The sequence below is a fragment of the Stegastes partitus genome, unplaced genomic scaffold, assembly GCF_000690725.1.
Source record: "Stegastes partitus isolate 25-593 unplaced genomic scaffold, Stegastes_partitus-1.0.2 Scaffold539, whole genome shotgun sequence".
In the NCBI taxonomy this organism is placed as follows: domain Eukaryota; kingdom Metazoa; phylum Chordata; class Actinopteri; family Pomacentridae; genus Stegastes; species Stegastes partitus.
The window spans coordinates 106,938-117,055 of record NW_007578270.1 but is presented as its reverse complement, the minus strand read 5'-3'; positions in this window follow the sequence as shown (position 1 = coordinate 117,055).

Here is a 10,118-nt window from a genome sequence, read left to right as displayed (position 1 = left end):
GACTTAAAAAAAAAAAAAAAAAACACCACCTTGAGCAGACAGATGGAAACAAAGACTTGTCAGATAGGAGCTGGGTACATTCACTGCCCCACGCTGATGCACAAACCTGATGCAAACTGCAATTAAGTAAAAATAAACCAGTGTCAAAGCAGGATTGATAATCGGTGGGTGGACAGCCTACGAGGATGAAGCTGCATGATAGGAGACAGAACTAATCCCATTCACATTTACTTTATTAGGCAGCTAACAACTTTTGTCAACCTTGAAACAGTGACGCATGTCAGAGAGGAAATGTCCTTTAGCAATGGCTGCACCCCACAGCAGGCTGTGGGGCGCTAACGGACGTAAGGGAGGGTGCCGATGGACATAAGGGACGACACTAACGGAAGGGAGGACACCAATGGACGCAAGGGAGGACGCCGATGGACATAATGGAGGACGTAAGGGAGGACACCAATGGAGCAAGGGAGGACGCCGATGGACGTAAGGGAGGACACCAATGGAGCAAGGGAGGGCGCTAACGGACGCAAGGGAGGACGCTGATGGACGTAGGTGAGGACGTAAGGGAGGGTGCTGATGGACACAAGGGAGGACGCCAACGGATGCAAAAGAGCACGTAAGGGAGGACGCCGATGGATGCAAGGGAGGACGCCGACGGATGTAGCTGAGGACGTAAGGGAGGATGCCGACAGACGGAAGGGAGGACGCTGACGGACGCAAGGGAGGATGTAAGGGAGGACACCAATGGACGCAAGGGAGGGTGCCGACGGATGTAGGTGAGGACGTAAGGGAGGACGCCGATGGACGTAAAAGAGGATGCCGACGGACGTAATGGTGGACACAAGGGGGGACACAAGGGAGGACGCCGAAGGACGCAAGGGAGGACACCGATGGATGCAAGGGAGGACACCAATGGACGCAAGGGAGGACACCGATGGATGCAAGGGAGGGCAGTGACGGACGCAAGGGAGGATGTAAGGGAGGACACCAATGGACGCAAGGGAGGGCGCTGACGGATGCAAGGGAGGACATAAGGGAGGGTGCCGACGGGTGTAAGGGAGGACGCCGATGGACGTAAAAGAGGATGCCGACGGACGTAATGATGGACACAAGGGGGGACACAAGGGAGGACGACAACGGACGCAAGGGAGGACACCAATGGATGCAAGGGAGGGTGCTGACGGACGCAAGGGAGGACACCGACGGACGTAGGTGAGGATGTAAGGGAGGACGCTGACAGACACAAGGGAGGACATATGGGAGGACACCAATGGACGCAAGGGAGGGCGCTGACGGACATAGGTGAGGATGTAAGGGAGGATGCCGACAGGCGTAAGGGAGGACGCTGACGGACACAAGGGAGGATGTAAGGGAGGAGACCAATGGATGCAAGGGAGGGTGCTGACGGATGCAAGGGAGGGTGCCAACGGACGTAGGTGAGGACGTAAAGGAGGGCACCAATGGACATAAGGGAGGACGCAAGGGAGGATGTAAGGGAGGACGCTGACGGACGCAAAGGAGGACGTAAGGGAGGATGCCGACAGACATAAGGGAGGATGCCACAGCTCACCAGTGTCAGCTTCACTCCTCTGATCAGAGCCAGACCCTGGACAGGAGGTAGCTCTGTGGAGGACCTCAGGTGAACATCGGTGGGAAAACCGCCTCTCCTGCTTCGTCCGTCTGTTTTCTGGCAGAACATGCAAAAGCTCATAATGCAGAAAGTTTGAGTTGCATGTTATCATCTTATTGTGAGTGGTCATGAATGTCCAGCTGCCCTCTCCTTCACCCCACACAGCAGCAGAGTGACGTCTCCCTCCTCCCTCGTCTCTTTCTGACTGCGTCTTTCATTCTTCCTCTCTCGTGGTCACCATGGTGACTATAAGCTCATACCCAAGCAGCGAGCATATACTGTATAATGAGAAAGAATTAAGATTGAGGAAACTTTGGCTGTACTTGTGCGCTCTCCTCCCACGTCCATGAGTGAGTCACCGGCCTGAGAGCTTTTACCGAGCCAGTGAGAAAAATGATCATTCGACGTCAAGCAAAGGTACAATTAGCTGCGCGGCACCTGAATGCGTGGTGAGGATGTAGTGTACGCGTTTCTTTTTTGGAAAATGGTAGTTATGTCCTATTTTTACTGTTCTGAAAACATTTAGGAACACAAATGACCTGAGAGCTGAAACCAGATGAACTCGTTTCAGCCACATTCAGGAGCTCACAGCAAAGTTTTCTTTGTGTGGAAAGCACAAAACTCAGAATACAGATTCACAAGCTGCACCACTGGCCTTTGCTCCAAACTCCCACCGTTACTGTTTGAGCACATTTCTATCCAAAGGTGGTAATTCCCACCAACTTTTGCTAATTCCCTTGAGTTTTGGAAGTGTTGTGCTCTTTTACCTTTTGACGAGTTGGATAACAGAAGTGACGCAAGTAGTCGATTCAAGCACTGAAGACGAGCAGAGAGACAGAACGGCAGCGTTGTTGCGTTCCTGATGATGTAAGATTGCAATATTGAAAAAGTTTACTCGGTAAAAATAACCCTCTAAGCAATTTGATGTTAACCATTATTGTCTGAGATGTTTGCGATCTTATTATGGCTCCTATGAACAGCAGGAAGAAGAGAGTAAATGAGAACAGGTACAGCAAAATTAAAGACAAAGAAACCTGAACAAGGGGAACAAAGGCATTTCTGCCACTGTGTGCTTTTCCAACATGTTGTCGTCTGCATGCCTGCCAGGCTGCTGGATTCATCACTCTGTTCGTTTCTTCTCTTCACTGTCACTGCTCTTCTCTTACATAACAGAAAAAAAACATAATAGCGGTGCTCAAATCTATTTTTCCACAAGGGCCGGACTGAATAACGCCTCCGTGCTCATCATTCTTAACAACTGTTTCCTGTGCGAGTGCGCGAGTCTCTGTGTTTTGGGCAATTATTGCCTGACCTTTTCTTCCACCTCTCCTCCCTATTGATTGTGAAAACAGACTTGGATTAATAATTCACTAAAAAAAAAAAAAAAAGACAGTGGGAGTTTGGGCTGCTCCTGGTTGCCCATGGCAGCGAGGCCAGAGCACGCGTGTGCATGTTTGCATGTTGCACTGAGCATTATTGTTTATCCGCAGACATCCTTGTATTTTAATGAATGTTTAACTCCAACTGCGACCCTGTCCTCTCTGAGGCTGCTGAAATCATGACTTCCATCCTCTCTGCTGCTGTTGGTCCTTTCCTGTGCACAGAAAAGTATAAATAGGTCAGTGTGAGCTTCATCTCTGACTCCTGTTTGAGCAAACACACTCCAACCTGATCATCTGGTCACGTCTCACAGCCGCTAAAGGAATAGTTCACAGTTTAACAGTTTGGGAATGTGATTATTGGACTTCTTTGGCCAATAGTGACATAAAAACCGTTTGGAGATCTGAACGGAAGTTCAACACCTGTGGGAGGCTTGGCCTGATGCGTTAGACAACAGCAGATGAGGGAATGTTTTCTGGATGAATGATGTTAAACTGCTTCACTAGAGTTCCAGAGACTTTGAGAATCAATGTTTTTAATGTTTTTCCATCAGGAGCCTCCTGCTCAGTCAGCTCTGAACTTTTTATTGTTTTAGTCATGAACTATGGCGATTTAAAGTGTTTTTAGCTCTAAGTTTGAGCTTATTATGTCAAATATTTTGCACATATATGTATATATGCACATTAAAATTTGAGGCTGTTTGACAGTATTTCAGAAACATTTTTCCTGTTATTTCTCATCATGCAATTGATTCAGAATCTACAATATTTAAATACATGAAAAAAAGTGGAGCTTGCCATGAAAAGTCCCATTATTGAGCTCAAATGAACAAAAAATAAATAAATAATGTACAAGTGGTGTTTTCTGAGCCATACAAAACTAAACGTATAGATTTCCTTTTAATAGAAACTACTTGGACACAAAAATGAAAAGGAAGTTATTTTCCTTGAACTTTCATAACAGATTGAGCAGATATGACAAATTGTTCCACAAAGCAGCAGCCTGGCTGGACAGGCTGATGGTAGCAGAGCAGAGTTGTGGAGTTTCTACATGGTTCGTGCTGCAGAACGACGGGACTTTTTCACAACGGTTTCATTGGTTTTTTTTCCTGTTTCGACTCACCCATAGTCAGTCAGTCTGAGTTGATGGCATGATGAGAAATAACATTTCAGGCTTTTATCTGTAATGTTCCAGAGATGTTGTCATTCCAACAGCCTCAAATGTCACCGTGAGAAAAACTTCCTGAAAGTGTGTTAGTGTTTTAAATAAAAAACTCAAAGTATTTCATATGTCAAGCTAAAACTGCAAAAGTATCTTCATAAATATCCACATTATGTGCTACAAAACCTTCAGGCAGATCAGAGATGGAGGAGCCGTCGTATTTAAACAGTGTTTTCTGTATGAGCTAGCTGAGCGACGCTAACGGGCTGCTGGTTCCATACAAATATAAAGAAAGTGAAATTCCCAAATCAGGGATAGTGAAACGGACAGTTTTAACTTTGCGAAGTCGACAGTTTGATGATCACATTAACTCTACAACAACATGAACATTTTTTGCGCAACTTCTTCTCGTCAGTTTTTGCAGCGACAGACTTTATTCTGCTTTCAGGACGGCTATAAATACTTTTATTTCTACGCTGATGGACAGGAACGTTGTGTTTATTATCTTTACAGACAGTCTGAGCATGAATGCAGAGCGCCGTCACACAACTTGAGGCTTCCATTTTTAGATGTATTCACTCTGGAGACTGGAGCTGAATTAATGAGTCAATAAGCTGACTAAAACATGACTCATCATCAAAACTGATCAGTTTTATTATTATTTTTAAGCAAAAATGTCAAAACACTCACTGATTTCTGCAAATTGAATATTTGTTTTTTCTTCTGTGATTCTTCTGAATATGTATGAAGCGAGCAGCTTAAATATGTTAATCTATGCAGCCTCAGCTCTGGGAGTAGCGACAGACGTTATATAGACCGACTATTAGCTGATTAACGTCTGCAGCTCTACTGGAGCTCGTATTTGATGTGACTTTGGGGCCAAAACAGAGAGAAAACTGTCTGTGATCACCTCCGTTAAAGATACGGATGCTGATTTTAAACTCAGTGATGGATTTACAAAGTGAGCGTCCCACAGTGTGACTGCTATGGAAACCTCTTCATCACGATGTAATCACTGTCTTCATGTTAAATTGCTGTAAAACTGCTAATTTAGCGGCTCAGTCGAGACGAGCTGATGAATGACACATGCTGCTGCAGGGTTCAGACCAAATAAAAACCAACACATTTAGCATCAATAAATCACATAAACTCCTCCGTGAAGCTGTATTTACTGAAACACCTGCTCGTGGTTCGTTTTCACTGTGAGGCCGTAAACACGTGATGTCGTCCACGCCGGAGGATGTTTCACTTCTGCATACAAGCCCCATCAGCACAGAGGAGCGAAGCGCCGCAGGAGCTTTGGACTCTGGCGCCGGGTTGGATTGCCTTATTACAGGTCTATCTGCTTTCAACAGTCTCTACCGATCCGAGTCATTAGACAGCAGAGTGGCTGCTTGAGAGAGCGCTGGAGCAGAAAGATAGCAGGAGGCAGGAGGCAGGGGGAGGTGGGGAAGGAAGGCAGATAAGAAGGAGGGGGAGATGAACCAGTGCCTCACTCTCAGTGCCTGCAGAGGGGGGCAGCAAAGGGGGAAACGGGGGAAGATTGAGGCCGACTCAGAAGAGAGATAACAAAGAGACGGGGTGATAAATGAAAGAAATGCCGTCTGCTGCCAGCAATAAAGACACACAGAGAGATAAAGATGAAGGCAATAGAGGAAAAGATCACCAAACAAAGAGAGAAATCTGGCTGAAGAGAAGCAATATGAACGATTCAGAGTGTAGGCAGCAGAGAAACAGACAGAGAACGAAGCATCAGCGAAGCAGAGTGACAGAGGAGTTAAAAGCAGGACTGGAGGCTAACTCGAGTGTCACGGAGGGAAGAGCCTCCAGCTCAGAGCAGCAAATGAGCTTCTTTGGCAAACGGCGCTCCCCTTATATTTAGATTGAAATCATGTGAGCCGTGGGGAGGAGTGTGAGTCTGGAGGAGAGCCAACAGGCAGCCATGTCAGCCGGGATGGATGAGCAGGAGACGAGCCTTCATCCTGCGTGGCTGACAAAGCGTTCACAGACCAACCAGGACGCTTGGCAGCAAACACAGCGTCTCTTTGTTTGCTCGGTTTTCAGGAACGTATCATGATTGGAAAGAGTTTCTCCGTTTGTGATTGTGACAAATTGGATGCAGAAATTTGGAACCTTGCAGCTGATGATGGCAGAGCTGCCCGCCGATCGGAGCTTTGTTACAGGCATCAGCAAACATGAAGTGTGTGTTGAGTGGATTCAGTTTGAACATGACGGGTAGCGCTCAAAGAGTTATTGTAAAAGCTCCACAGATGGTTGTGATCCAGTGTCAGCAGTCTGTTTCTGATTAATACCACATTAAATGTCTTCCACAGTAGAATCAGCACCTCAGCAAAGTTATTCTCTAGATTTTAATATTATTTTTTACTCTAACTAAAAAAAAAATGCATGTTTTGGTAGCCGGGGCCCCAAACTGTCATCAACTGTGTTTAGTTTTAGAATTATATGTACAGTGTTAAACTTGAAATTCACAGTTTTATGTATTAATATAAAGAAAATTATTTTAAAATAAAATGAAAGTGTTTTAACAGCCTTTCATGTAAGAAATCTAAATGTTCTTTTAAGAAATGGAAGTTTGAGGGTAAGAGTCATCTAGATGTTTGTACGTGAAGGAAAGTGATGTGATTGTTGACTATCATCAACATTATGTTATAGTTATATACTTTTAATAAGGCGTCAGTTCAGTTAATCAGCTCTCTGACTCTCTTTTCTGTATCGTCCAGTGTTTCCCTGGACGTTCACAGTGTTTCAGTGTCTGCTGAGTTCTGCATCACACCATGAAGTCAGATGATATGTTTCCATGTCTATACCTGTCCCCCAGTCCACCAGCTGACACCACAGAGGTCTGTCTGTTCGGTGTGTTAGGGTTAAACCCCCAGACATCTCTTCTCACGGCTGTTGTGTGTTCTCCTTCCAGTCGCTCTCCGTCACCAGCTCATGTCCATCTGTGCTCTTTCAGGCTCTCTGATTTGTCGTCTCAACGCTGCTCCGTCATTTCTGTTTCATTTCATGCTGTTTTCATCCCCGTCCAGCCGACTTGGAGATCTCACCCTGTGATTTTAAACCTATTTGCCAGCTCATACACTCTGAATGGAGAACGCTGGTAGAGTACGGCGGCGTACAGAGAATAGTAACGGCTGTGACAGCACTCAGTCAGAGGTCAGCAGAGGGACTGACAGCTTTATACCCACAACAGTGACTCACAGGACCGACGGCTGCTGCTGACGGCAGCAAAGTGACACAAAGGTGAATAAACCTGCGGTAGTTTCTTTAGACTGGTCCTGGCTGTGTCCACGTGTCCATTTCTAACATGATTCTTCTCTCTCTGTTTTCTTTTCCTTGTCGTATTCACCACCTATTCCACTGCACATACAAAAGGAGACTCCCGCCTCATTACAGGGCATACAGTGCCAACATTCACCCCCTTTGATTGCTTCTTAATACTGAATTGTGTTTTATGTAATTTGGCTTGTTGATAAGAAAGACTCGTTCATGTCAAAGTGAAAACAGTGAATGTAATAGGCATAGCAGTAGTTCAAAGGTCATACAGCAATGGTTTGTAGTATAAAGACATCTGTATCTAGAAGGTCCAGGCACTGGTGAAGCAGTACTCCTGGATAGAACTACACAATACAAACAAAAGTACAATCCAAGGCACATTGTGAAAAGGTTGTTGAAAGCACAAGTCAGAGGATAAGTCAAGAAGCAAGAAAGAGACTAGTGAGGGAGGCCACCAAGCAGGCCAGCTGACAGCCTTCCCTGGGCCCGGGACAAGATGATATTAGATGCCCCCCCCCCAACTCACCCACATCTCCCCTTTTCTTTGCTCTTCCTCTCCTGTTCCTCTCCTCACCTGCTCCTCACCTTGCCTCCTCTTCTTCTCCTCTATTCTGCTTTCTTTACATCTCTTTCATCCATCCTGCTCACACTGTCCGACTAGGCAGCAAGACCCTCCCGCTGCACTTTGACGCTCCCTCTCTCGCTCTCATCCGTGGTCTGACTCTGTCCCCCCTGGTGGACCAGCGGGCCCCTTCCTCCTCATCTCTGTTACCTGACGGCAGGTGGATCTCTGGCCTCGGCCTCTCTGTCTCCTCCTCTCTTTCTGTCAAACATCTCGTGTTTTGTCAGGATTTTTATCACAGCTACCACGACACCTGTGATTCCTCTGCATGGTGGAGGTAGTAGCATGATGATATGAAGCACGGTGGTGGCATTATGATGTGAGGCATACTTCTTGGCAGCAGTATAATTTGCACTGTAGTTAAAGAAAATCAGGCACTTTTTAAAAAAATATATATTTTTCTAATAGTCTAATAACTACATTCATTAGATACTGAATGTATTTTTTTCTCCCAGTGTGCATATCTTACTTTGCCTTCTCACAATAAACATTCATTCATGTCATCTAGAATATCACAACAATATGACATAGTGTAGAATAAATAACATATATTAAGTTAAAGCTGAATCAGAGCACACATTCGGTTCACAAGGTGCTGATGTGAGATGAAGATATTTCCTGTTAATAACGAGATATTAAAACCTTTTGAATTTCACCTCCAGCTTCTGTGAAAAATAAATGAGATGAATGTGACACATAAGCTGGTGGTTTTCGCCACAAACCAATTACATATGAAAGCAATTAAAACTAGCATTTCCTCGACCTTTCCCAGAAGCAAAACAATTACGAATCTAACAGCGTGGTGTGTGATGGTCACGCAGAGTTTATATGAAATGGGTCATTTTTGTTGTTTCAGTTCTATTCATTATGTTTAAATGGTGGCACAAAATCATGTCCTCCAGCATTAGTTAACTGCATTAGCCACTAATTCCTATGTGTTCTATCAAGGATCTGCTCCAGATGTTCACAGAACATGAGCAGCTGTCGTGTTTGACCAAAGCAGAAGGAAGTCCAGGGATTAGAAGGGATGCAGGCGGTAGAAAGTCCAGCCCTCCGTTCTCCTCCTGGTCTGGTCTGTCAGGTAAAGGTCTCATGAATGATTTAAGGAGCTCCATGCATCCATTACATCCACTCCTGAAAGCCCTGACTCGCAGCGTGTTCGGTCTCTGGAGCATTTCCAAAAGGTTTGTCTCTCATTCAGCCACATTTTCTGCTTGAGAGGTTCCCTGGACTGAAGTGGACTCAGAGTCTGAAGGCAGTCGGATGTTTGGTAAAGAAAACAATTTAAATGACATTTCTGTTTCTGAATAAATGAGCAGCCGCTATGGAGGGAGAGACATCAAACGTAATGTGGAGGCAGGACCTTTCTTTATGAGTGTTAATGTGATTTAGAGCGTAATGGAAGCGGAGGGGGGATGAACATGAGCACACACTGGCATGTATCGGTGGATGAAACCAAACAGCCACCAAACACAACATGCCGACACATCCTGGTCACATCATTTACAAACTAAAACACTAGTTATGTTTTAATTCTTAAAATGCTAAATTCCTATTCACACGTATGTTGTATTTTTCAGCTGTTAATTAATCACTGCAGATTGTATAAAACGGAAATGCGTTTAAATAATTTAAACCTGTGTCACGGCCCAGTGCAGCGTTTGACTGCAGCTAAACGTGATCATTTAGGGATTTTTGCTTTCACTGCAAAAGCTGAACGACTCGGAGTGAAAAACGAGACGCTGATGAGCAACAGCGTCAAATCTGGGAAATAAAAAGCCATCAGGTGACTGTTTGCTGAAGAGGTCGTATATGTTTCTACAATCATTTAAAAGAAAACGTCTGAGGCTTTTCATCGTAGTTTTCTACAGAAAAGTTTAATGGAAAAGCCTAAATAAGGATCCCTCTGTGACGTACTGACGCTGTAATGTTTGTAGCTTCAGCGCTGCAAGTGAAATATGAAAATGCTGCAAACATTTAAATAGAAGAAAATTACAATTAGGAAGAAAATAGATTTTTAGAATAGAA